Here is a 23,829-nt window from a genome sequence, read left to right on the forward strand (position 1 = left end):
GGTTCATATATATTCACCTTATGAGTTAGCTTTGAACTGCAGTTCTAAAAGATTTACCGACCGCAAAAACAGCGGAGTGCTCGCCTGCCGCACCGTTGATGTGAAATCACCGGAGGACAAAACAGGTGATGCGCTCCACTCCACAGCAGCGAAACGCATCAGGCACAATTAAAAGACATGTTAAATTAGTTTTTGAGGTGGTGATACCTAATTTGATAATGTTACTGTGGCCGTGCTCAGGACGCAGATGTCTGGAGCGCGTCAACGATCAGAGCTTTGCATGCACAAGCTGGTTAAGTTTAGGATGGAGGTGAGGGGAAGGTTACATTGCATGAGGGTAAAGGTCACAATTCGGTCAAATGTCCATTTTGCGGCGGGCGTCAGATACAGACGCTCTGGCACAGCGCATCGTCTCCCGACGCGCAGGGGCTCGTCACCTGCTGTCTTTTCCGAGAACTGCATCTTGTTGGTCATTATCACGTGACAGCGACTAGTCGATGAAAGTCATAAAAAGTCACTACAGAACAGTGAAGTCGACTAGTCGACTAGTTGACACAACCCCTACTTCCCACTGGAAGCATCAGCGGCACGGAACGGCAGCAGAATGTCACCGCTTTAAACAGAATCCATCAGAGTCTATGGGAGTGATTCAAACCAGCCGTGATGCAGCCATTTTCAGGTGCGTCCCAGAAGATAGGATCGAGTTCTAGTTTTGTCACGAGCTGCTTCTGGGACACAACCCCAGTGTAAAATCCCAGGTAATTTTCTAAATAAACGTCTATTGCTGTGATGCTATTTCATATCTATGTAGATTACATCAATCCAAGTGACCTAACAGCTTATTTACTCCTTGCATCGTTCCAGAAGTGCAGCAGTGTGTTTTTAATTGGCAGTGGAGAGAAACAACATCATTTATGACATCAAGCAGCAATATCAAACGTGATTTCCTTCTTTTTGGTTTAATGGCAGCTGGCATAATCTTGAGGGATTTTGTGATCTCGTGAGTCGAGCGAGGAGCACAGCGGAGAAGCCGCTTCACGGCTGAGACTCTCCCGATGTGCACTGGAGTGCAGCGATTGTTGCGAGTAAATCTTGCTGCTGCCGTTCCGTGCCGCTGATGCTTCCAGTGTGCAGCGGGGGTACGTTAGTTTTTTTACAAGCCACTCCAAAAGGTGTTAGTTCTTCGCAATCTCATGTGAACTCTCAGATAATCTAAAGACTTCCCATCTCTGCATTGCTCCAGTTTGCCCACTCTCATTCTGTTTACAATAGTGAAACTGACGTGTTTATTTTCATTGTCATTATCCACGTTTATCTGTGGATTTCATGCAAACCTGTGTAGGGTATCAAAAAGCTCTGATGTGAGAAAAAACTAAAACTAAACATGAAAAAAAGGATCATAAAGAGTGGTAATCGTGGTGATCATGATAATCGTTTTAATAATTGAATTGAAGCACCCTGAATTGAATTGAATTGAATCGTGAGGTACCTAAGATTGCACACTCCTAGTAATTCTGTGACAGATTTTGATCTTTCACATCCATTAGAATTATGGGTAACACTTAACAATAAGGATTCCTTTATTAACATCAGTTAGTGCATTATTAAGCATTAATAAACTTTTAAGTAAAGTATAAACAACTGATTAATATTAATGTTAATATTAGGTAGTGCATAACTAAGCAGACTCTGCCCCTGGCCCTTTATCCTAAACTTAAGAAACCTTGTTGGAAAGATCGAGAATGTTAATAAAGGGACCATTTGTTTATTAAAGTGACAGTGTGTAGTTTTCCTGGCTATAGGGGGCAGTAGATACGTAAATCATTGCAAGCAAGTATTTTTGTATTGGAGTAAGACCTTACCAATGGTTGCCCATTAGGGTCTAAAAACCCTGGGGAGGGCAAAATTCAGCAAAATGACAAGCACATCAGACTCCCTTTCATCACTGGCAACAAGTGAAGAAGTAAATGTGTAAAATAACGTGTATGAATGGTGAAAGTTTTGTAACCATCTTTGGTACGTTCTTTCTGTGTTTGGCTTCTAATTCCATTTTTGGTTCTTTTTTAAAACACGGTCAAGGTTTCTCTTTACCTTGCTGACAAAGTTATCTGCTGCCCGCGGATAAACGGAGTAGAAAGTGACGCCACCATCAGCGTCAGCTCTGAGGATGTTTTGCAGTCGCCAAACAAAACTGTCAGCAGGGTAAAGAGGAACCTTTCCTGTGTTTTAAAAAGAACCAAAAATGGAGTTAGAAGCCAAACACAGTAAGAACATACCAAATATGGTTAAAGAAAAATGCCGACAAGGAACAACGGACTTCCGCCATTTGGAACAATTACATCAACAACGCGCACGTCTAAGGAGCCACCTTCGTTTCAATTTAAGATGCCGGTGCAAATACATCACGCCAACAAGCCTACAGCTGAAAACACCGATCCAGACCAAGACAGCACAGAACATAATGGAAAGAACACAGAAAGCACTACTCAAAGAAAGGATGAGAAACGTTGCAACCAAACAGAAGCAATTGGATAACGAACTGGAAAGAAGACACCGGACTTAAAAAGGAATTCCAAACTAGATGAACAAACGGAGCCGTCAATGTTTTGCAACAACTGGACATCATTTAATTCATTTTTAACCACATTTTGATGGATGTTTCCAGAGGTTAGCGGTTAAAACTACACATTGTCTCTTTAATGCGCATTAATCCATTAAGTAACGTTAATAAAGACACCCTTATTGTGAAGGGTCACCAAATCTGCAGTAACAGTACTGAACTCCAATAAAGTAAAAACAATGAAAATCCAAAATTCAGTTGTTGTTTCAGCTGATTCTTTTTAAGGGAAACTGTTGACAGCTTCAGTTATACTGGCTGTTATGACAGTGACTCGTTTATTTATTGCCCTAATCCGTCCCACCTGTTTCTCCTTCACTATGTTTTTCTTGACATGCAGCAAAATATGCATCCAAGTATTAAAAATGCTGTACTGAAAACTGAAATTGGCCTCACATTCAATTTCTCATATTTTCATGCAACATTTATTTAGTGACGTTTATTTCAAGGAATCCCAATAATGCAGGTATCTGTAACCTTGATCTGAACATCAGGGAAGTCCTACTCCAACAATAAAACCAATTCTAGATGGACTCTGCAGCTGAACTGATTTAGATTCCCTCCACTTTTTATCCCCTCTGTCTTTTCTATCTCTGTCTCACCCTTTCCTTTTCATTTTATCTCTCTCTCTAAGGCTTGTAAAGCCAAACAACCTAAAAGAGAGGAGCTGGGGTATTGATCTCCAGGGAGGGTGACATGCAGCCGTCTAACGAACACAAATTGATGTCAAAAGCTCATCACTGGAGTGAAAGACAAGCCTGCTTCCGTTCAAAGAGATCTGACGGAAAACACATTAACCAAAGTGCTTAGACAAAAACAGGCATTAAAGTTTAAAGATTTTTCAAATGAAAGAGCTTCCTTATCTCAACAAAGAGGGGACAAATGCCCACTGCGGTGTTCTGTCCTTGTGTTTATATGTGAAAGTTCAAAACAAAAGTCATTTAAAATTTATTTAGTGCTTTTGCACTTTGACCACCAGCGCTTGTCATTCCCTAAACCACAGCTGGGATTATTCACCCTCCACTCCCTTTCTGACATAGAAATAAAAGAAATAGAAACTTTCTTCTGCCAAACTCGAAAGGTTCCAGGTTTTAACAGCGTCTAATTGAATACCGATGTGCTTGTGACTTCCCAACGACCTCCTCTTTCGAGCAGCCTGTTTTAAAATTCATAGCTCACACTAAATCAAGAAAACAGCGATGTGTGCAAGAGACGGCGACTGTCTAAACATCTGCTTTTACGAGGAACAGGAAGAGTAAACTGTGGTTTGGGGAGTGGGGGTCTGCTGTTTGTTAAGATGCACACAGAAACTGATTACTTTTGATAACGAAGACAAAGTTAATGAGGATAAAATCCAGAGGTGATGCTTAAAGAGGCAGGTGAGATCTCTGCTGTGGCTCCAATGGTGGGGCACCACACGCAGGCCGACACCGGGCTCGTGTGAAGCCAAAGACGTTAGAGTGGAGGAATGTTGTTAGCCAAACAGCTCTACAGGGACTCCAAACGGAGAATGCCGCGGTTGTTACTAAAAGAGTAAAGCCCGAGGATCCAAACTTCAAAAGGTTGTCCACGCCACAGCTTTACTTCCTGTTTAATCTCAAACTGGGACTCTTTCCCCCTGTTGCTTTTGGCCATCTCAAAGCCTCATTAAACCTGCCAGGAACGAGGCTTTTCTCTGGGAATAAATCACAGAGATTAGTGAGTAACAAACGAACCTGATCTGGACTGTCTGCCAGTCTCAGTTAAACGTTTTAAAATGCCGGGTCAGCGCGGACCTGATTTGAATCAACGTCTTGGTAAAGTGAGTCGGTAGTTTCCCTCTAAAATCCCCAAACATTTGTTTAGTTTGACTGCTGATGTCTTCATGGAAGACAGAAGAGACCAACATTTCATGTTTTAACCCTCTGGAGGCAGGCGTTGCAGATTTGCAATGTTAAAACCGACCTACCTGCTTACTCCACATATGTCATGAGCATTTTTTAACTCAGAAGTACCCCTGAAGGACTTAGTTGTTCGTCCTTTTATCAAAACTTATTTAGAGCCTGAAAGGGTTGATGTGTTTTTATTAATTCGGAGAAAACTTTTGAGTTTTTGGTTTGTTATTTATTGTCAGTGAGTTTTTTTCTCCTTTTTTCTGTTTTGACCAAAGAAACAACTTATACTTCTTTGTGTGGGCTTGGAAAAGTGTTTTCCCTACCAAATGTTGCCTCTTATCATCTGCTGTTCTGGAAACAGCTCCACGACTAATTTTCTGAATTCAGCTTTTCTAGGATTAAAGCTACAACAGCAAATTTACAAAATAAGCTAGCTTTTAAATGCAAACACTGTCATGGAACAATTATGCCTCCCTTCAGTTATCTTCCCTGGGCCGGAACCTGAAACCCGCACTGCCAGAGGAAACGAGAGAACGCTAAACACCAGTTGCCGTTTTCTAGGTCTTTCATATTTCGTAAATTCAAAGGGTGTTTTTCTTTTTGGGACTCTGGTAGTTTGTCCTAAAGTTGAAGTGGTAGCAGCCGGCTGTTTCTCCTTCTCTGATTTTGCTGAGCCACAAACTTTTCACACTAGTGTTCTGTTGCTAAACATATGTGTGCATCATGACCATAGACATGAATACATAGACACCATATTGGGCGCTGTAGAGCGTAACAGCGTCGCTGCCATTTTGGATGGGTCCTACACTTTCCAAACCCAACTGAAGTCAACCCCTCAGTGAGCAACTACACCCACTTTTGTGCAGCCAACGGTTGCAACAACCCGCATACTGTTGAAAACAAATAACTTGGGATTACAACTGACTTTTCTAGCCTACCTTTTGCGATTTTTATTTCTTTTTTGTTTTGTTTTGTTTTGTTTAATTATATTTATTTTTTAACTATCATGTCATACCATATGTCTGATTTTGTAAAAAGCTAAATACAATGTGTTTTTTAGTTGGGTAAACACCTTCCTCTGTAGAAATGAATGCACCGCGGGCCAATGGAGAGCCATCAAGATGGCGGCCGGCCACTATGGCAGCTCCAATAGGCAGTGCCAGTCCATGGGGCATCTCTGTATATATGTCTGTGGTTATGAGTGGAGGACCCAGGTAAATGCGGAAGTCCAGCGGTTCGGCGAGACTGACAACAGGATGGTCCAACAATGTACAAATGCATTTATTTTCCATTAATAGTTTAAATGTAATTTTTATTTAAAATTAAATCTTCTTTAATTACTTTTTCCAGTGCTGAACACAAGTCTGAGTGAGACTCAGACAAGCATGTTACACATCCACTTGCAATGCTTGAAATGCATTTTGTGATCGGATCCAAAACTTTCTTGGCTGCTCAACAAAAACCGTCTTCATAAACCATCTGAAGAAAAAAATGTTTGCGGTATTTTCCAGCTGAGAGGAGAGAAGAGGAGCTGCAGAAAATGACTGCAGGAGCTCAGCAGCACAGCAGCAGATAATGCATTAGAGACGCTGGTGTTTAATAGCACATTTATACTGCACGGGAACAGATCTCCGTTCATTCTGCCAGTCAGCTTCGGTACTGTGTAAAGATGGGAATAATGTAGGAATGCAAAATGATTTGGTTAAGTAGTAAGGAAGAATTACACTGACCTAATAAAACTAATGAATTCAGCAAAAGCATCACTGAAAAGGTTCGTTTTTGTTTCGTTGCTGTGATTATTTGCACCTCCTGCTCTTTGCGTTTTTGTCGTTTGCCTGAATTTGCCATCCCCTCCCCCTCCCGTCATGCTAAACTGGGAATTCTTCTTTCATATTTCATTTCTTGTGGCTTCAGCCACAAATTCAACACAATGTACGACTCAATAAAAGACATAACGCTGAGGTTATTTACTAGAAGCCTCCAAATCGTATCATCCGGGCCCATAATGTACAGAGAGAATGTGCACCTTGACACGGGATGATACCTGGAGCTCAGTAAATCAGGCTGCCACTGCTGCAACCTGAGACAAATGGACCACTCCCTCCACCCTGTCTGTCGACCAGCAGCCACTATCAAGGTTACACAGAGCGTTGCACTTTGTGAGGGATCAGCGCTCCTTATTTTCCATCATCGGCTCCCTGAAGCCCACACAGCTGGAGCAACAATGGAGGAAGGGGGGGTCAAAGACTTACATCTGGATGACGGCAAACTAAATTAGCTGCCCTGTAGAGAGTATAGGAAAAAACTGAATGCATTTATTTATCAAGGTTCGAGTTTAATTAATGCTAGAGGTTAATAACTGGCGGGATCATTTCTCACACCTCCGCCAGCTGCCAAAAGCTCAGCTCACTCCAAGAAAACCTCTCTCTGCTCATAATCTCAGTTTTTCCATCATTTGGTTTTATTGTGAACAACTGTAAATATTTAAAATCCCAGAGGGTGGCAATAAATCAACAAACTTCCCCTCATTCATGTGTTTTTCATTCTTTCAACACGCACAACATCACAGAATTAGGCACTGGAACTTTTTCCCTCCACAAACACAGTTGCACTGGGAGCAGCCAGCGCCAAAAACCCAAATCAGTACAATTCTAACTGTCAGATGAACATTAATTATTAATAACATGGGACAAAAGGCTGATTAGAAAACCAACAGGATCATGAAATAACTGTGAAAAAAGCCAAAGTTATGCATAGATTGTTTCATTTCTGGATATTTTAAATACAAGGTATTCACTGGGTATTTACTGTACTTACATGATCTAATAAATATAGTGGAAGAATTTAACAAATTTTTTGTAAGCGTCGGCCCCTCATTAGCAAATGAGATAGCAGTCCCACCTGATGCAGATACATGTAATAATCTGATAAATAGTAATATCAACTCAATGTTTCTACATGAGATAAGTGAGACTGACGTTGTAAATACAGTAAGAAAATTTAAAAACAAAAAATCCACAGATATAAATGAAATTCATATGGGAATTATAAAAGAAGTTATATTCTCTATTGTGAGACCATTGACATATATATATAACATATCACTACATAAAGGTCATTTTCCTAAAACTATGAAGATAACAAAAGTGATCCCAACTAAGGGAAATAAGCATTCTATGGAAAACTATAGGCCAATAGCAATTATTCCACAATTTTCAAAAATACTTGAGAAATTATTTGTGAACCAGCTAGACGTATATATTACTAAAAATAAATTGACAGTCAATATGGATTTAGAAAAAACAGTTATAAACAAGAGCAATTATTATGTTCATACTGACCCGTCGTTTTCAAAATCACAGATTATGAAATTAGAAGATCTATATTATTATAAAATAATGCAATTTATGTTTAGAGTAAAATTAACGGCTCTGCCAGAAAATATACTGTTTTTTGCAAAGAGGGAAAGTAAATATGATTTAAGAGGTGTATGTATGTTTGTTCTACAAAAAGCCAAAAAGGGCATGAAAAAGAGATGTATCTCTGTAATGGGAGTAAAATTTTGGAATGAGGCTAAAATAGAATTAAAATTAGCAACTTCTCTTTCAGTTCTTAAAAAACGTATCAGTAAAAATATTTTTGAAGAGTATTAATTTGATGTTGATGGATGGATTTGTGTTTTATTTTCATTTGGGATGTTGGTTCATTGTGGGAAATTGAAAAATTGTTTTGTAAGTAGGTTAGGCAATTATATAAGCTATTGCTTCTGCCTAAACCTATTCAGTCATGAGATACCAAATAGACACCATATACAAATGAATGCATATGTTAGTGAGAAATGGTATTTGTATCTATTTGTATGACATGTTATTGTACACATTATCTTAAGCTGACTGAATAAATTGATCATTCATTCATTCATTCATACAGGGTACATACACAGGTATACACATGGTTCTTGGCACTTTTAAAAATGATCAAACCATGATCATGAAATACTAATAAAATCAAGATAGACGAGCAAGCCTGACCTTATTCTGTAGTCTTTGTCTCTCTTCCATACACTGTTAGTTTACTTTTATCTAATATTTTTTCATTTCAGACATTTTCTGGGTTTGCAAATTTCACATCATGTTGCGTTCTAAAATCTTGCTCCATCTATTAGCTCTAGTATTGGCTGAAGATGAATTTTTGTTCAAACCGCTAAGTATTTCCCGAGTGCGGCCACTGCTGCAGCTCACCGCTCCCCACAGGAATGGGCCAAACGCAGAGAAGTCATTTTACCAGTGTGTGATGATGACTAATGGGACTTTAACTTAATGTTCCTCTTGATGCTAAATGTCCTGCACTTGTATAGAGCTCTGGACCCCACGTGACTCTCAGTTAGTAGACGCCATATTGGCAGGTAAAAGAAGCTAAACAAACACGGATGTAAACATGAACGTGAACGAGATCGGCTTGGATTTTACTTCGTCGGAGTTTACTTCACACTTTAAAACCGAAGAAATCATTTTATATAGTCAGAAATTAAATAGACTAAACATCTCCGACCCTTACCGTGCCCCTGGGATACTTTTTAAAAACGCCAGAAGCTGTCGGAGCGGACTTCTTACCGGACCTAGCCGGGGAACCCCTTGGGATTCCCCCGGAGGAGGAGGCGGCTGGGGAGAGGGAAGTCTGGGACTCTCGACGCTACTGCCCGCTCTGACGCCAGAAGCTGTCGGAGTGGACTTCTTACCGGACCTGGCCGGGGAACCCCTTGGGATTTACCCGGAAGAACTGGCTCAGGTGGCTGGGGAGAGGGAAGTCTGGGCCTCTCAACGCTACATGCCCCCGCAACCCGACTCCGGATACGCGGATGAAAATGGATGGATGGACAAAAAACAGATTTACACGTAAGTAGTTTAAATAGAGTGCTGTGCTGTTTGAATGTATAAACTGAACGCCAAGAGAAATCACTAGTTTTATTGTTTTCCGTGAATAAAATAAATATGTCATGCAGGAGCGTCTCAGGATCTGTCTCGGTGAGACAGATAATAGCAATCCAAAGTGATTTTTATGTGTGATCTGACAATTGATCAACCATTGCTTAAAAATTAAATACAGCTTAGCCGGTTAATTGCTGTGATCATAAAACACGTAAACGGCAGCACGCAGAAATCACGAGGCAACGTTTTACGTGATGTTTACTTGTTGCTATGAGTAATAAGACAGAAAAAGCCACGCCAAAATAAGTTTAGGAAGCCCACTAAGATCAGTAATAAAAGTATTTAAAACAAAAACCATACACAGTTGAGGAAACGTTGGTTTAAGTACCTGATATGAAGTGGTTGCTGCATAAGTGAAAACCTTTACTCTCGGGATCCCACAGTTTCATTTTAGCCCGGTCACTAGTGCGTTTTATTACAATGATCCAACGTTTGCGGCGCTCCGGATCTTGGGGAATCCTGTAGATGGCTCATTCCTTATGTCGTCCGCGTCTGTTCTGCATCCTGGGGCACAACAGGAATCTACCATATTTCCTGTCTGATTGAGTTTTCTGACAATAACAAATAGTCCAGCTGCCGGCTTCTACCTGCCAAGATGGCGCCGTTTCGATTTGAACTGCTGCATGCCGGGAGAAGTGACGTGCACTCCCGGAGCTCTATAGCATCTTTCTGAGTCAAAGTACTCCAAAGCACTTCTTCAGTGAATCAGGGTTCATACTAAGGGGGAGCGTTAAGTGTCTTGCACAAGGACACAATGACAATGACCAGGGGCGTCGGACTCGAGGGGGAAAGGGTACCATTTACCCAGGGCCCACTGCAGGGAGGGGCCCTGAGACAGCTTTGAATAAAAATGTTTTATTGTTGTTGTTTTTTCCCCCCATCTTACTTAATGTCTTAATAAACTTCCCTTTACCTGGATAAAGAGGTTAAGAAACAGAATTTTGCCTTAAAAATAATAACTGAATAATCTCTGAGGCATCTATCACCCCTTAAAACTGTGCAAAGTGGTTAAGTCCACACCTGCGGCCAGGGGCTGCACGGCCGCATGTACAGCTATGAGACATCGCAGATGCCGACAGCCAGAGTTGGAGGCAGGAGAGTCAGTCATGTCTTTTCCCAAGAAAGGGAAATCTGGCTTCCAGAAAAGAAAAGAAAAGAAGGAGAAGGAGGAAAAGTTAATTGAACAGAAGCAAGTAGAAGGAAGGTGAGCAGCAGCAGCAGAACACAGTTTTAGCTGATATTAGCTAGCTCTCAGAAGCTGCATTCATGTTAGGTGTTCAGTGTTAAACGCCTTTAGTTTCACCATCAAGATCAAATATAAATTAATTAGTGTTATCTGTGATAACACTAATTAATTTATATATATATTAATCAGAATTATTATCGCGGGCGGCCGCCGCCAATTAATTCGCGGACCTCGCAGTAAAATCAGGTTCACTCTGTGTGGATATTTCAGCTCCTTCCCAGTCATGGACCAGGACAAACTTGGTATTGATGGATTCGTGGTAATCTCAGGAATGTGAAGCTGCCACTGTTTTTCGTATAGCTTGATGACACTGGTGTTAGAGGATTGTTATTGACTTGGTTAGATATTTAAGCCTATTTTAAATTTCTTTATATTTGATCTTGAAAACGGACAATCTTTTAATTTGGCTGATAATGCAGGGATTATAAAATTTAGAGTACATTACATTCACAGAGAGAACCTGGTTTATTTCATGTCTTATGTATTTAATATATCAATACATATCAGTATTAGCAAAGCTTAACATCATGAACCATGACAGACATGACCGAAGAGCAGATGAAGATATCATGCCAGGCACTGATGAGAAAATATTACAAGGATCTCACAGCTGAATTTGAGAATGAGATGCTACACCTGAGAACAACATATGGTGCCACATTTCCACACATTCGGTCCCCTCTTGAGCTGCTTAATGCCATACAGGATGCAATTACAGAGCATTTTTGGAGAAGTTTGTATTGGACTGAGGATATTTTGCACACTACCTGTGACTGTTGCTGGGGGTGAATGGGCTTTTAGCAAACTGAAACTGGTGAAAAATTATTTGAGATCAACAATGTCCCAGGATAGACTGAACAGCCTAGCTCTTCTTCCTATTGAAAGCCAATTAGCCAAAGGATTGGACTTTAAAGATCTCATAAGTGATTTTGCTAACATGAAGACCCGTCAGTGGGCATTTACTGGAAAATAAATTCCAGGATTTTTGTTTGAACACATTGTTGGCAAAAAATAATAATTATATGTGAAGTCTGGGCATTTCACTTTTATTATGCTGGCATTTGTATTTGCTCAATATAGAGGTTAAACTAAGATCATATTTATTATCTTGTCTTATAGCATGACAAAAAATGTGTAAGAGAGAAATTAAGTAATTGAGCATGTGGGCCCACCTAGAAGACTTGTACCTAGGGCCCAGAATTTGGTGCTATGCCCCTGACAATGACAGGAGAGCCTGGGTTTGAACCTGCAACCCACCGATCATACAAAAGAAGGGTGCAAGTGAGTATCGGGATTGGGCCCACAAGTTGATCGGTTGTTGACGTAATGATGTCTGTCTGGGTCTTTCATGACATATTCTGCTAATATGGCCTGATAAAGAGAGGCAAAAACATTATCACCCACCAGTAAAATGCAAAAATTAGTTGATAGTTAATATAACAAAAATAATAAAGTAAAATTAACCAGAAGAAAACATAAAATGATGTATGATGTTCTTCCTCATTCCAAAATCTTACATTAAAGCATCTTATAAATTCCTAATAAGTGTATTTATTAATAATTAACATCTTGTGTACAGCCTAATTAATAACTTAATTGTGAATAATTTATAAATCTTCTGAAAAAGTTGTTTGTTCCAGAAATTCTTACTAAGCATATAAATATGAAATCGCATCCATTATTACATTAGACCGCTGTGATATAAAAGACACTGAGCTCAAAGCAGCTGCCAGAACACAATCCTGCAGTGCAAAGAAGCTCTTCATGTGCAAAGAGGATGTGTTTTTAAATGTTTACATGGAGAGTGTTCTCGGGTGCTCTGTGACCTCCTCTCTGATCTGCTGGCTGAGGAACTCGAGAAGCATCGGGAGGGATCTGAAATGTGCCTTTTAGTGAAAGGTCTTTGGGACAAACAGTGTTTTGGGATAAACTCATGCAGACTTGTAAACATGGATAATTTTCATCCATTTTAATTTAACCTTCTGAGACCCTATGTCCACGTAGGTGGACGTTGACTTCTTGCACTAAAACATTTTTCTGTTATATTTAGAAACACTTGATATTAACTTTAAGTTTATGATTTTAAAGTTTGTCAGAATTGTATTTATGTATTTATTTATTTGTTTGTTTGTTTTTTCACGTTTATGAGTGTGGACTAATCTATAATGGCTACACATATTTTTTCTTTTAAATCATACCAAATACAAACTCAGGTCTCAGGAGGTTAAAGGTGGGGTAGGAGATGTTTACCATATAGGGAACCTAAGTCTCCTCCCTTTCCGGTCGGCTCATAGGTCCCTGGAAGAACGAAAAAATAGATGCAAGTCTACGGGGCTAAATGAGCTATTTTGTAATCTGCTTTGCCTTACGCCCTGGATCACGCATATGTTTTACTGCAATTTAAATTAACACCAATGAAGGGTGTTTCGACCACGCCAGTAACGTACTTTGAGATTTATCAGCTTGTAAAAGTTTGTAATTAGCACAACTATACACCAGAAATCGGCACGTCGCATATAAGACGTCACCACATAATCTCCTCTCCCCTCACGTAGCTGCTACTTACCAAATGGCCAGATATACGGTGGTTCTTTCCTTCTGTGGGAAGTTTGCTGAACTTACAGCCCTATTCCCTCAGTTTTCTCTGTGTCTGGTTTGATGATGTCACTTTCGTGAAGCGCATTTGTAGTTCTGGATTTATTTTCACACAAAGCCTAAAATAACCCTAACCCCGTTCGAAAATAAGCGTGTTCTTGTCTTTAAAATTCACGGACATCAAATGTGAAATCCATGGCTCAAAACAAGCGGAATTAGAAAATAGCGTTTTTAGCCCCATTGCCTTTGTTTCTTTGTTCTTCCGGGGCAACACATTCTCACACCCAAGGTGTCAAAATGTGACACGTGTGACCAAGCCTCAATATTTGATGATTCAGGATGCCCCAGCGCATCAGGAGACGACGATCAGGGACAAACAGCTGACGCAGCGTCCCAGAGCGTCGGTATCCGACTCCGGTGGTGAGACGGACATTAGAACTACTTGTGAACTACTTAACCTTCCCCTCATCCCAATTCTAACCTTAAGGTCACAGTTTATGGACCTTAAGGTTGGGATTGGGGTGAGGGGAAGGTTAAATAGTTGAGTAATGTCCATGTGACCGCGCGCGTCAAACAGTGACGCCAGCGGAGCCACGTGACCCAGCGTGTCCCTGATCGTCCTTTCCTGACGCGCTGGGGCGTCCCGATTCGTCATATATTGAGGCTTGGTCACAGGCGTCATATTTTGACGCCTTGGATGTGAGAATGTGTTGTCTGGGGACCAATGGTCAGGAAGTAGATCGGCGTGACTTAGGCTCCCTATTTCTTTAAATGCCCTTCACAGACATGGCAACCAACAGATTAAACGTTTAGTCAAAAACTATTTATTTTAATCACTTCTATACAGTCCTGGAAAAACCTCATCCAATCATTGTGAATGTCTCATTCTTAATGGTTAGATTCTGATCCATCCATCAAACGGTCCTCTGACCGTCACTCCTTCCACTGTTCATACCCCTCTATGTTCACGAATCATGCATTCTCATTTCAGAGTATGACATGAAGCCAGAGCTGAGCTAGCTATATTAGCTATACTGAATTGCTATGTGGTTACGTAGCCTGAGTGAAGAAGCAGAGGAGGTTTCCAGTGTGATAAACCCAATCCTCCTTGCTGGACCTCTGATTTAGGTCCCAGTTGTTGTACTTTTTCTCTAACTCCTACTTCAAACTGGAGGCATCAGTGGTTTACTCATGAGTTTTGCTTTGTGTCAGTTCACACCGGGAGAATTTCTGCAGCGTAGTAACTCCTCTGCCATGCTCTTCGCTGGACTAGCAAGATCACAAAACCCCTCGAGACTTTATGCCAACCACCATCAAAGGGGACAAAGAATTTAAACCAACATTTTCTTGTTGTTTGTGAATAAAGACAGCTTGGGTGGTCAAAAGTAGCATGCCAAAAAGTCTACGCTGTGTGTGACCTACCTTTTATGTAAATTAGAAAGATTAAAAACGCAAGACAAAAGCTTCTTTTCGGAGAAACCTCTCTTAAAAACGTCACAATGTGGAGCCCTTCCTTCTCCAATCTGCAGTCTCCAGTGTCTAAGGCCTTCTGGTTTAAACCAACCAATCAGCAAGCAGCTCAGTCGTGATTTGGCGCTTTGTAAATAAACTTGAATTAAGTGCATGAATGGATACAGTTGAACTCCTGCATTCTGGGGAAATTCCTGGTTTGATTCATCCCCACAGACTATAAGAGATTCTATATGAAGCAATGGCGTTCCGCTCCGCTGATGCTTCCAGATCTAAGTAGGGGTCAAACCTTCAGAGGTCACAGAGTATGTAGAACTCCTGACCGGCATTGGGCTATGAAGAGTCCTTCAGAAGCTTCCGTGGCTCTTACGTAATTGTGTTGTGTCAGAAAAGGTGCCAACAAAGGGTCAAAAAGGTGTTAATTTTATGTTTCTCTAAACTTTTCTCTATACTTGTTACTTCTTTCTCCTAATATGTGTAAAGTTCAATTTGATTTTAACGTTATTTTATAAACTTTGACATTAATTCTGGAGTTCGAGGACCATGTGGGGAGATAACAAATCAGCAAAAACTGTTACCGTACACTGTGTTTGTGAATACTTTAAACAAATGTACACTAATGAAAGAAAGCTATTTCATAAACAGAAAACTTGCAGGAGCAACCATCTGGTACCAGACTACTTCCAGAGGAAAATTGAACATTTTTGACAACAGCTTGGAGCGAAAAATACTACAAGATACAAAAGCAAACCAACAAAGTGAGCAAGTGGTCGGTTTTCTTCCTGGTGTGTTGTTTATAATATGGAGGACCTTACATGAGCAAAATGAGAACTGAAGGGCCAAAGTAAACTTGTGCCCAAAATCGAAGCCATGTGGATCTCATTAAGTGGGTGAAATTGACCTTGTGTGTTTTGGAGAGACATGAAACTCTGAGCAGTAACAAGTGAAAATCAGGAGGCTGGAGGACCTGAATAATAACAACAACTATTTAAAAATATGGTACATTTGATTGCTCGTAATTTTGTTGGAGTTTTCCTAACATTACAGCAGGGTAAAGAGAAGGAACACGAAGCTTTCGCCATGCTCTCCGGTGAAGGAAAGTTGTTCGTTGGCGCCATCAACACCCCGCTGGGGCCAAACCCGACTCAGAAATCCACGCTGGACTCAAACAAGAGCAAATGAGCAAAAGTACTGCAGCAAAAACAAATTAGCTGCAAGTTCATTAACCTTTTATGTGTTTGAACAACCCAAAGTTGGTGGTTGCACAAGTCTAACCAGACTTACAAACTCAATGCTCATGCATTTTTTTCTTTGGTGAACATTTTTGTTTAACTGATTTTTCCTTCTGGAAATTCTTCCTTAACTTTTCTGACTCAAAATATTAAAGAATGTCAGAATTAGGAGGAAATAAAAGCACATTTGTTTGAACCTTTGTTGTGCAAATTGTCTGCACAAACTTCCAACGACTTTAACAGATATTTTAAAAGTCTTTTGACAATCCAAATATTTTGTTTCTGTTTCTTTTGTGATGTTTTTAGCTTTCTTTTTAATCAGCTTGGAGGAGCGAGTTCATCTTCACAGCAGACGTATTTCATGTCCTCAAGGCTGGAAATTAAGAGGTCCATCTTTGTCTTTGCTTAGCCAAAACAGTACTTCATGTTTTCCTGACCGTCTAGATTGGTGCAGTTAGACGTGCTCAGAGCCAAAAGCCTGTTTCATCTTCAGCGGAGACTATTGCAGCTTCGCTTTTGATATTTTTCCGTCACTAAACTCCAGTTTGTGCACTACAAAGGCCCTTGCACTGCATGATGTTTGATTCAGAGCCCAAAATCTGCTTTCTGTTCCTATAAGTGTGTAAGAGTTATGTCACGTTAATCCAAAACATGTTAGTAGATTGTAAGAATAAGCTCTCTTTCTGTGGGGGTGACTGTTCGATATATATTTTTTAGACTGAAGATCATTTTGTTCAGTGGTCAGGCAACAGAGGTTCCAACAAAATCCAAGTTAAGATTTTTGGTTTTTACCCATAAAAGTGAAGTAAGCAAAAAAAAAGAAATGCTGGGATGGATATTTGCTTAGATCTTTGTACAGTGCAGAGCTGAAATTGGACGAGGGAGTCAGATTAGAGCTGCTTCTCCTCATCAAAGGAACCAGCCGAGAGAGTTTGAGCATCTGGTCAGGATACCACCTGGACGCCTCCCAGGACAGCTGGAGGAGACCTAACGCTGACCCAGTGCATGCTGTATAAAGTGACGTAAGGCAGCATTTGCATGAAGTATTTCTACACTTCAGTGACCGGAGTTATATTAAAGGTGTGGAACATTCGTTTAATCAATTCATTCGCAGAGGTCTTTAGTGGGAATGAAGGCCTTATGCACTCTTTCCAGGAACCAGAAGCAAGCCACATCATAGCTGAGCTTCTGACGGCAGATATTCAATTAAATTGAAATTCAAATATACTTGATTAATCCCGGAGGGAAATTCAGTTGTTCCAGTACACACAATTCTAAGATCAAACATACATATATAGACACATGACAAGAATTGGTGGCTGTGGTCATTCGTAACGTGAGTCACGCTACCGTAATAGATCAAGAGGGTTTATGTGAGGATAGAGTCAGGGGGGGGGCACTTCAGAGTTACCCTAAACAGAGAGGGTAGCTTTGCTATGCAAAAAAACAGGGGAGGGAGATAATGGGTTTAGAGGGCACATTGAGTCCTAGATACGGTCCCATGGCCTTCACTGGTCACATTCCCGCACAGGCTGGGATAGGGAGAGGGTTCCCATAGAGACGGTAGCATTCCACATTTCTTCTGAGGGGGGAGTTTACACTTCAGCCTCGCATGCTTCAAAGGCACCAGATTCAGATAATAAGAATTGTTTTGGATACAGACAGAGATAATTTCCTCTCTGCCTTAAGAGTTCTGTTGGTCTTCAACCCATCCAGGTCCAATAATGGCGTTATCAATTAATACCGATCCGTGCTGATCTGTCAACTCTCTCCTTGATCGAAACAACCTTTTGTGCCAGAGCCTGAATCTCAGCCAAAGTTCCAAGCTTACGACTCATCTCGACAATTATATGAGTTTGTGAGTTCACAGCATGATGCATTCAATCCCTGAGCTCCGGGATTAAGCCAATATTCCTCGAAAGTTTGTTAATTTTCCGGTAAGCTAGGTAACCGCTCAGGCCAAACAGCAGGAATCCCAACACCAAAATGACGAATATCCAAACATCTTTAGAATCCTCTACAGACAGTTGAGAGAGGCATATCAGGTTCCACTGTTTCCAGGAGTCCATGATATACCCAGCTGGCTCTGTCCCAGAGGGGCATCCGGGAGCCCCTTTTCCCGTTCTCATCGTTGAAAAGATTTTGTCAATCGCGTTGAGAGACCAACTGACCAGATCCATTTTTAATAATTTCCATTTTCCAGAAAAAATGCAGAGAAGTGCAAAGGCAGACAGGACAGAGAGCCTTGGGAAGAGCAGGGGAGGAGAGGAGAAAAAAGTGTCTGTACTCTCCAAGAGCCGGAAGAAGAAAAAAATTCAAATAAAAAAAATAAGTTGAAGTCTTATTTCCTGATATTTGGACATCTTGCCTCTGATTGGATAAAAGCAACATAGCGCTGACTTGCAACATGGATGTTCTCCATAAATAACACAAGCCTGGAGGAGTTCTGCTGTGTGATTAAGTTGCCAATGCTAACACAGCTTCTACTAGCTGAGCCATTCTCTGCTGTTTGCTGAATGCTAAACCAACAACAGCCTTTCCCATTGTGAGTCAAGATGGGAGAGTCCATGAATGTTAAGTGACAGTGTGACGTAGATCTGTCAAGCCTTTCAAACCCTAGATTTCATAAGTCCAAACAGTCGGTTTTTAGGACTGTCGTCTCACAGCTCGCTAGCTATTCCAAACACATCTGGAAGCTTTGTGCTAAACACTGTTAGATTTGAGATGTTATTTTTTCCCCTCATCTGCACAAAGATGTGTTAGATAATCTAAAGAAGTAATATCTAAATCTTAAGGTTTTGTTTATTTATTTTTTGTTACCTTAAATCGCAGAGACACAGCTCTGGACAATGCGTGGAGACAGCGTCCTTGCCCTCCAGCTAGTGTGGATGTACACAGTTACCCAGATGTAAACAATAGCATGCAATGGGTCTAAAAAGTAACTAAAAGTAACCAGTTACTTTTTAATTTGCTAGCACAACACTGCCTGTGATCCACTGTTAGCTTGTTCTGTCAAAAATAATCTATATTTCTCCAAAATAGGATTGTTCAGAGTGTGTCAGGGTCACCACCTCCAGCTGTCCTGCCAAGCGTGCCATAAAGCTCCTATGTCATCACACTACCCTGCTTACAGAAGTCGCAATCCTCAGACCACTCTCATTCATCGATTCGCTTTTCATGTCAAAGAGCTCAAGCCAGTAAGCCTTTTTATAACCTTTTCTATAACGCCTTTATGCTCTCGTTTCCATTCGGTATGTGTACAGGTGTTCCTAGATCAACGACGTGTCTGTATTTCCCAGCGTTTGTACCTCCGCGTTTGGGGCTAACTGACACGTAAAATCCGAACACGCTGTTTCCTCGTTGTCTCAAGATCAATCCTGACAGAGAGCCAGATGCAGCCTAGCCTCAGCAGGTCTACCATTGGCTCTGCTTAGGCCGGGCCATACAGCACTCTGTGTTAATAGAGAGACTTTGAGCTTAGCACCATCGTAGCAGGGCTTTTTTTTAAGTTAAAAACAACAAAGATTTCAGGAATGATGCCATCAAATTCAAATGATCTTAGCTGTTTAACTTTTATTTTCATATGTTCTGCTCAGAGCTGCTCGTTTCTTCCTCCTGATATAATCATGCAAGGTAAAGGACATCAGGGGACTTTGCCAAATGCCAGATCTGTTGTTGACTAACATACCGTATTTTCCGGACTATAAGCCGCTACTCTTTTCCCACGCTTTGAACCATGCAGCTTATAATGAGGTGCGGCTTTACTGAAGATTTTCCTTCACCTGCCAGGGGGCGCTTTAGCAGAAAGTGAAACAGGTGGAAGTCAAAAATGGAAATCGAAGAAAGTGCTCATTTTAATGTATGAGTTCTTATGTTGCCGCAGTGCTGTCGCACGTAAGCTTGGCATGAATGAATCCAGGGTTCGGCACTGGAGACGGCAGCGGGAAGAACTCATTCAAGCCAGCTTCACGTGGGGATGATGACAGCAACACGGACAGCGACACTGACATCGCCACAGAAAAGGTATGTGACGAAGCTCTTCTGAGGCTGTTCAACTCCGACACTGAAGAAGATGACTTTAATGGCTTTAGTGCACATGAGGAAGATGAGAGCGAATTACTTTTTCTGGTAGGCAAGTGTGTTTTATTTACTAACCAGGGATGTTTTGTGTGTCTAATCATCCAGGACTTATTATTGCTGTGTCAGCGCTGTTCATTTCTTCTAAACATGCAAATTACCGGTAATAAAGTGTCAGTTCTGTTTTTATTTTATAACCATCAGTGCTGTTTTCTTTTCTAAACTTGCAGGCGCGTTCACCCGTGTTTAAAATTTGTTTTGTTGAATTAAAACAACAACGAAAAACTTCTGCGGAGCGTCTTTCTGTCTCATTATCTTATGGTGTGGCCATACATGCGCTGTGCGCCGGAGACCTGCATGTGGCTGCTGAGCCGCGGCTTGTATTTGAGTGCAGCGTGTGTGTGTGTAAAAAACTTTTTTTTGTTTGTTGGTGGAGCTTATATTGAGGTGTGCTCTATAGTACGGAAATTACGGTAATATTATTGTGCACTACTAAATGATTATACACAGGATACTAGCACATGTGGAAGATTCCTGTAGCTTCAGCAGAAATACATTTTCTTTTTATCTTGCTAATTTACAATTTATCCTCAACAATCAACGAGGAGAAAATGTTTCCTGAAACTAAAATTACAACCCAGAAAAAGGCAACAGTTCTGTGGTGTTGTGGTTTTGCATGTCACGTAGGCATCACTGTGGCGAAGCATTCAGATGTCGCCATGTGAGCGGCTCGGTAATGATGTGCAGGTAAATAAAGAGTCTCTGCTTCTTTGCTGAAAGCCCCTGTGAAAGCTTTACAAACCCAGCTAGATTATCTTACAGTGGTTTCGACTTTCTTCCAATGAAGATGCTTACAGCGGTGGGCGAGAGTCCAGCTGAGCAATGTTAGGACAGTAAAATCTAAATAAATATAATGAAACACGATGCCCTTCTGTCTGAAAGAGGGGATTTAATGCTGAGGTGTTTCTTAGGGATGCTACGCCGTCTGTTCCAATCTGTGCAACCTCATTAATCCAAACAGACGGGATGAGGAATAAAGATCAGGGTCGAATGTTGCTGCGACTGAATTTTAAAGTTAAACAAAAGAAGTGAGAAAGCTGCAGCAGAAGGATCTTGTTTCCCAGAATCCTACAAACCGTCTCGTTTTACCCAACTGTGAGGTGATGAACGCAGCATTTCCCTGAATCCTTATCTGAAGGAGAGCCGGAAACACGCAGCGCTCTGCCTCCATATCTGAAAAACGTAAGCAGAAAAATATGTTTCACCTATTATCACACAAAGCAGATAATATGTCAAAACTTCTGCTTTCCTGTTCCAGCCAATGAAGCTGATAAATTAGGTGCACTTTGGTGTTTATCATAAAGACACAAATGTTCTTCAGGTCTGGTACTCCTTCAAAAGAGGAGGCGACAGCAGAAAGGTGTGTTCATTTATCAGCTGAGGAAAGATAAAATAATGAATAGATGAATTTAGCTTTTTGCATATAGGTTGCAAAGCCTTATGGGAAAGTTCCACACCAAAAAGGTGTATCTGTGATAATCAAAATCAGAAGGTATTGATGCAGTCAGGGAGTTGTAAGCTTCTTTTGTTTTTACATCACAGACAGCAGATGTAGACGTAAAGCTTCAGCTCTTAACAGATTAGAAATTTCTTCTATCTGTGGAAAAAAAGATAACCCGGGAGAAGAGGAAGATCTGGTTGGTCTCACTTTTTGATAAATCGGCACTCTGTTAAACACATTCTGTTCCAGGAGCTGCGTTACGTTTTCCTGTAACTTCATCTCAGAGAACATCTCTTTGAGTTGGAGTTTATTTATCCTGGAGACGTCAGCTCAGCACAGCATCACCAGCTTCCTCATTTACCCACTTCTACTGTTTCGCAGCACAGTCAACAGCTGCTACTGGCTGAGCAGCTCTGATGGAAGTTGTAAAAGGGTGGAAGAAGCTGAAAGGATTATTTTCCCCTAAACATCTTTTCTGCCGGCGCAGGATGTGCCGACTTTTCTGTCTCAATCTGGATTTTGAGACCGTTATCTCAATGAGCCACCAAGAGGTGAACTTGTCCCAAAATACTTATGTTTCACACTTTTACAAGGTCACATGGGCTTATAATTCATTCATCCATCCTCCATGACTTATCCAAAATGCATTTCTTCCATCCCAGAGTTTTACTCCACCCATGAAAAACGTACCAAAAGGAGGTTATTGCATGGTTGATCAAGAGGGCAGTGCTGCAGCAGTGACAGCACACCCTCATCCGTCACTTGGAGATTTTACATGGGAGAAATGTCCCTACACTCACCAATCAGACAGAGAAACAGCAGCAGGCATCCTAGTTTGGAGTATTTCTTTACTAGAGGAAGGAGAGGAAAAGGGAACAAAGGAAGGAAAGATTAACGGAAGAGAGACTCTGAGCCGTATCGTTTTGAATCGGCTTGTGAGTGGCCGAGGCAGCAGGATGCGCGGCCAAGACTCAGGCCTAGTCCACACGTAGCCGGGATTTTTTTTATTTTATTTATTTTTTATTTTTATTTTTTATTTTTTTACCGTGTCCTGTCTGGCTGTGAAGCAAGCAGAATTGATGTCTGAATGCTGGTGACAAGCCTTACAGATTTATTCTCAGGTGGAGCATCAAAGCGCTTGCTTTTAATGTCACGTCTGATACTTAAAACTTTATTGTTATTGTTGTTGAATGCTTTGTAATTCCGACCAGACACGGAGATAGAGGTGAAAGAGAAAGGAAGAGAAAAGGTGGAGAGAGAGGAGGGGGGGGGGGTCCACAAAAATAAACAATGAACAAGAGTCTGCTTCTAGACCTGCAGAAAAAGACAAAAAAAAAACAAAAGGACACAAAAAAGGGACACAACAACAATACAACAAGATCTACCTATCAATGCGTCAACTTGAAGAAAAAAAACAACAAAAAAAACAATATATATATATATATATATATATATATATAATCAACATTGCTTAACTGAAGAATCACGATAATAAATCACAGTGCATTAAGTGCCCCCCATAGTCTTAAGACATGTGTTGAACGTGCCCAAGCCCATACTTTTGAGAGCACCATGTGAGCACCTGTGTGTGTACACGCGCTTGTTTATGTAAGGTTTCTCTATAGGAGCGCCCAACAGAGAGTGTGAGGGACCACAGATCTGCCCCCCAAAGATGCGCAGGAGACGGGGGGAGCTCCAAGTCCCAGAGATCCAGGCATTGCCCCAGAATGCAGGAACCCCAAGGAGACTGCAACCAGAAAGCCCCCCCCCCCCCCCCCCCCCCGAGAGGCACAGAGGATCGCCCCGGGGGGCCACAACCAGCAGCCGGTAGAGTCCCTGGAGATATCAGCGGCAAGCCCACAGGCCCGCCCGCAGCCTCCCACCCCCTAGCCGGCCGAGCCCGGGACCCAGCGACCCGGGACCCAGGGGTGACCACCCCCGCCGGGGACCCAGCAGAGCCCAGGGACCCAGACCCCACCAGGCAGCCACCGGGATCTATCAGGCAGATGCCAAAATCTTAAACCCCCAGACCCGGTTGCCACGAACACTCAGGCAGACCATGGCACAAGCCCCCACACCAGGTGTGGCAGGGGGAGGGGGGACAAAGATCTATATCATCAAGAGAAGTTCCAGGAGAGGGGAGGACCCAAAGACCCCACCTGACATATACAGTCATACACAAACACAGTCACACACTCCCTCCCTCATACTCACACATGCACATACAAC

The 23,829-nt window shown here is 41.5% G+C and overlaps 1 protein-coding gene across 3 annotated transcripts in view; it reads left to right on the forward strand.

Moving 5' to 3' along the window:
* Positions 1-23,829, forward strand: part of septin7b (septin 7b) — a 537,254-nt gene that overhangs the window by 89,899 nt on the left and 423,526 nt on the right. The gene's annotated exons all lie outside the window — the stretch shown is intronic.

Source organism: Nothobranchius furzeri, chromosome 5 (assembly GCF_043380555.1).
Source record: "Nothobranchius furzeri strain GRZ-AD chromosome 5, NfurGRZ-RIMD1, whole genome shotgun sequence".
Classification (NCBI taxonomy): Eukaryota; Metazoa; Chordata; class Actinopteri; order Cyprinodontiformes; family Nothobranchiidae; genus Nothobranchius; species Nothobranchius furzeri.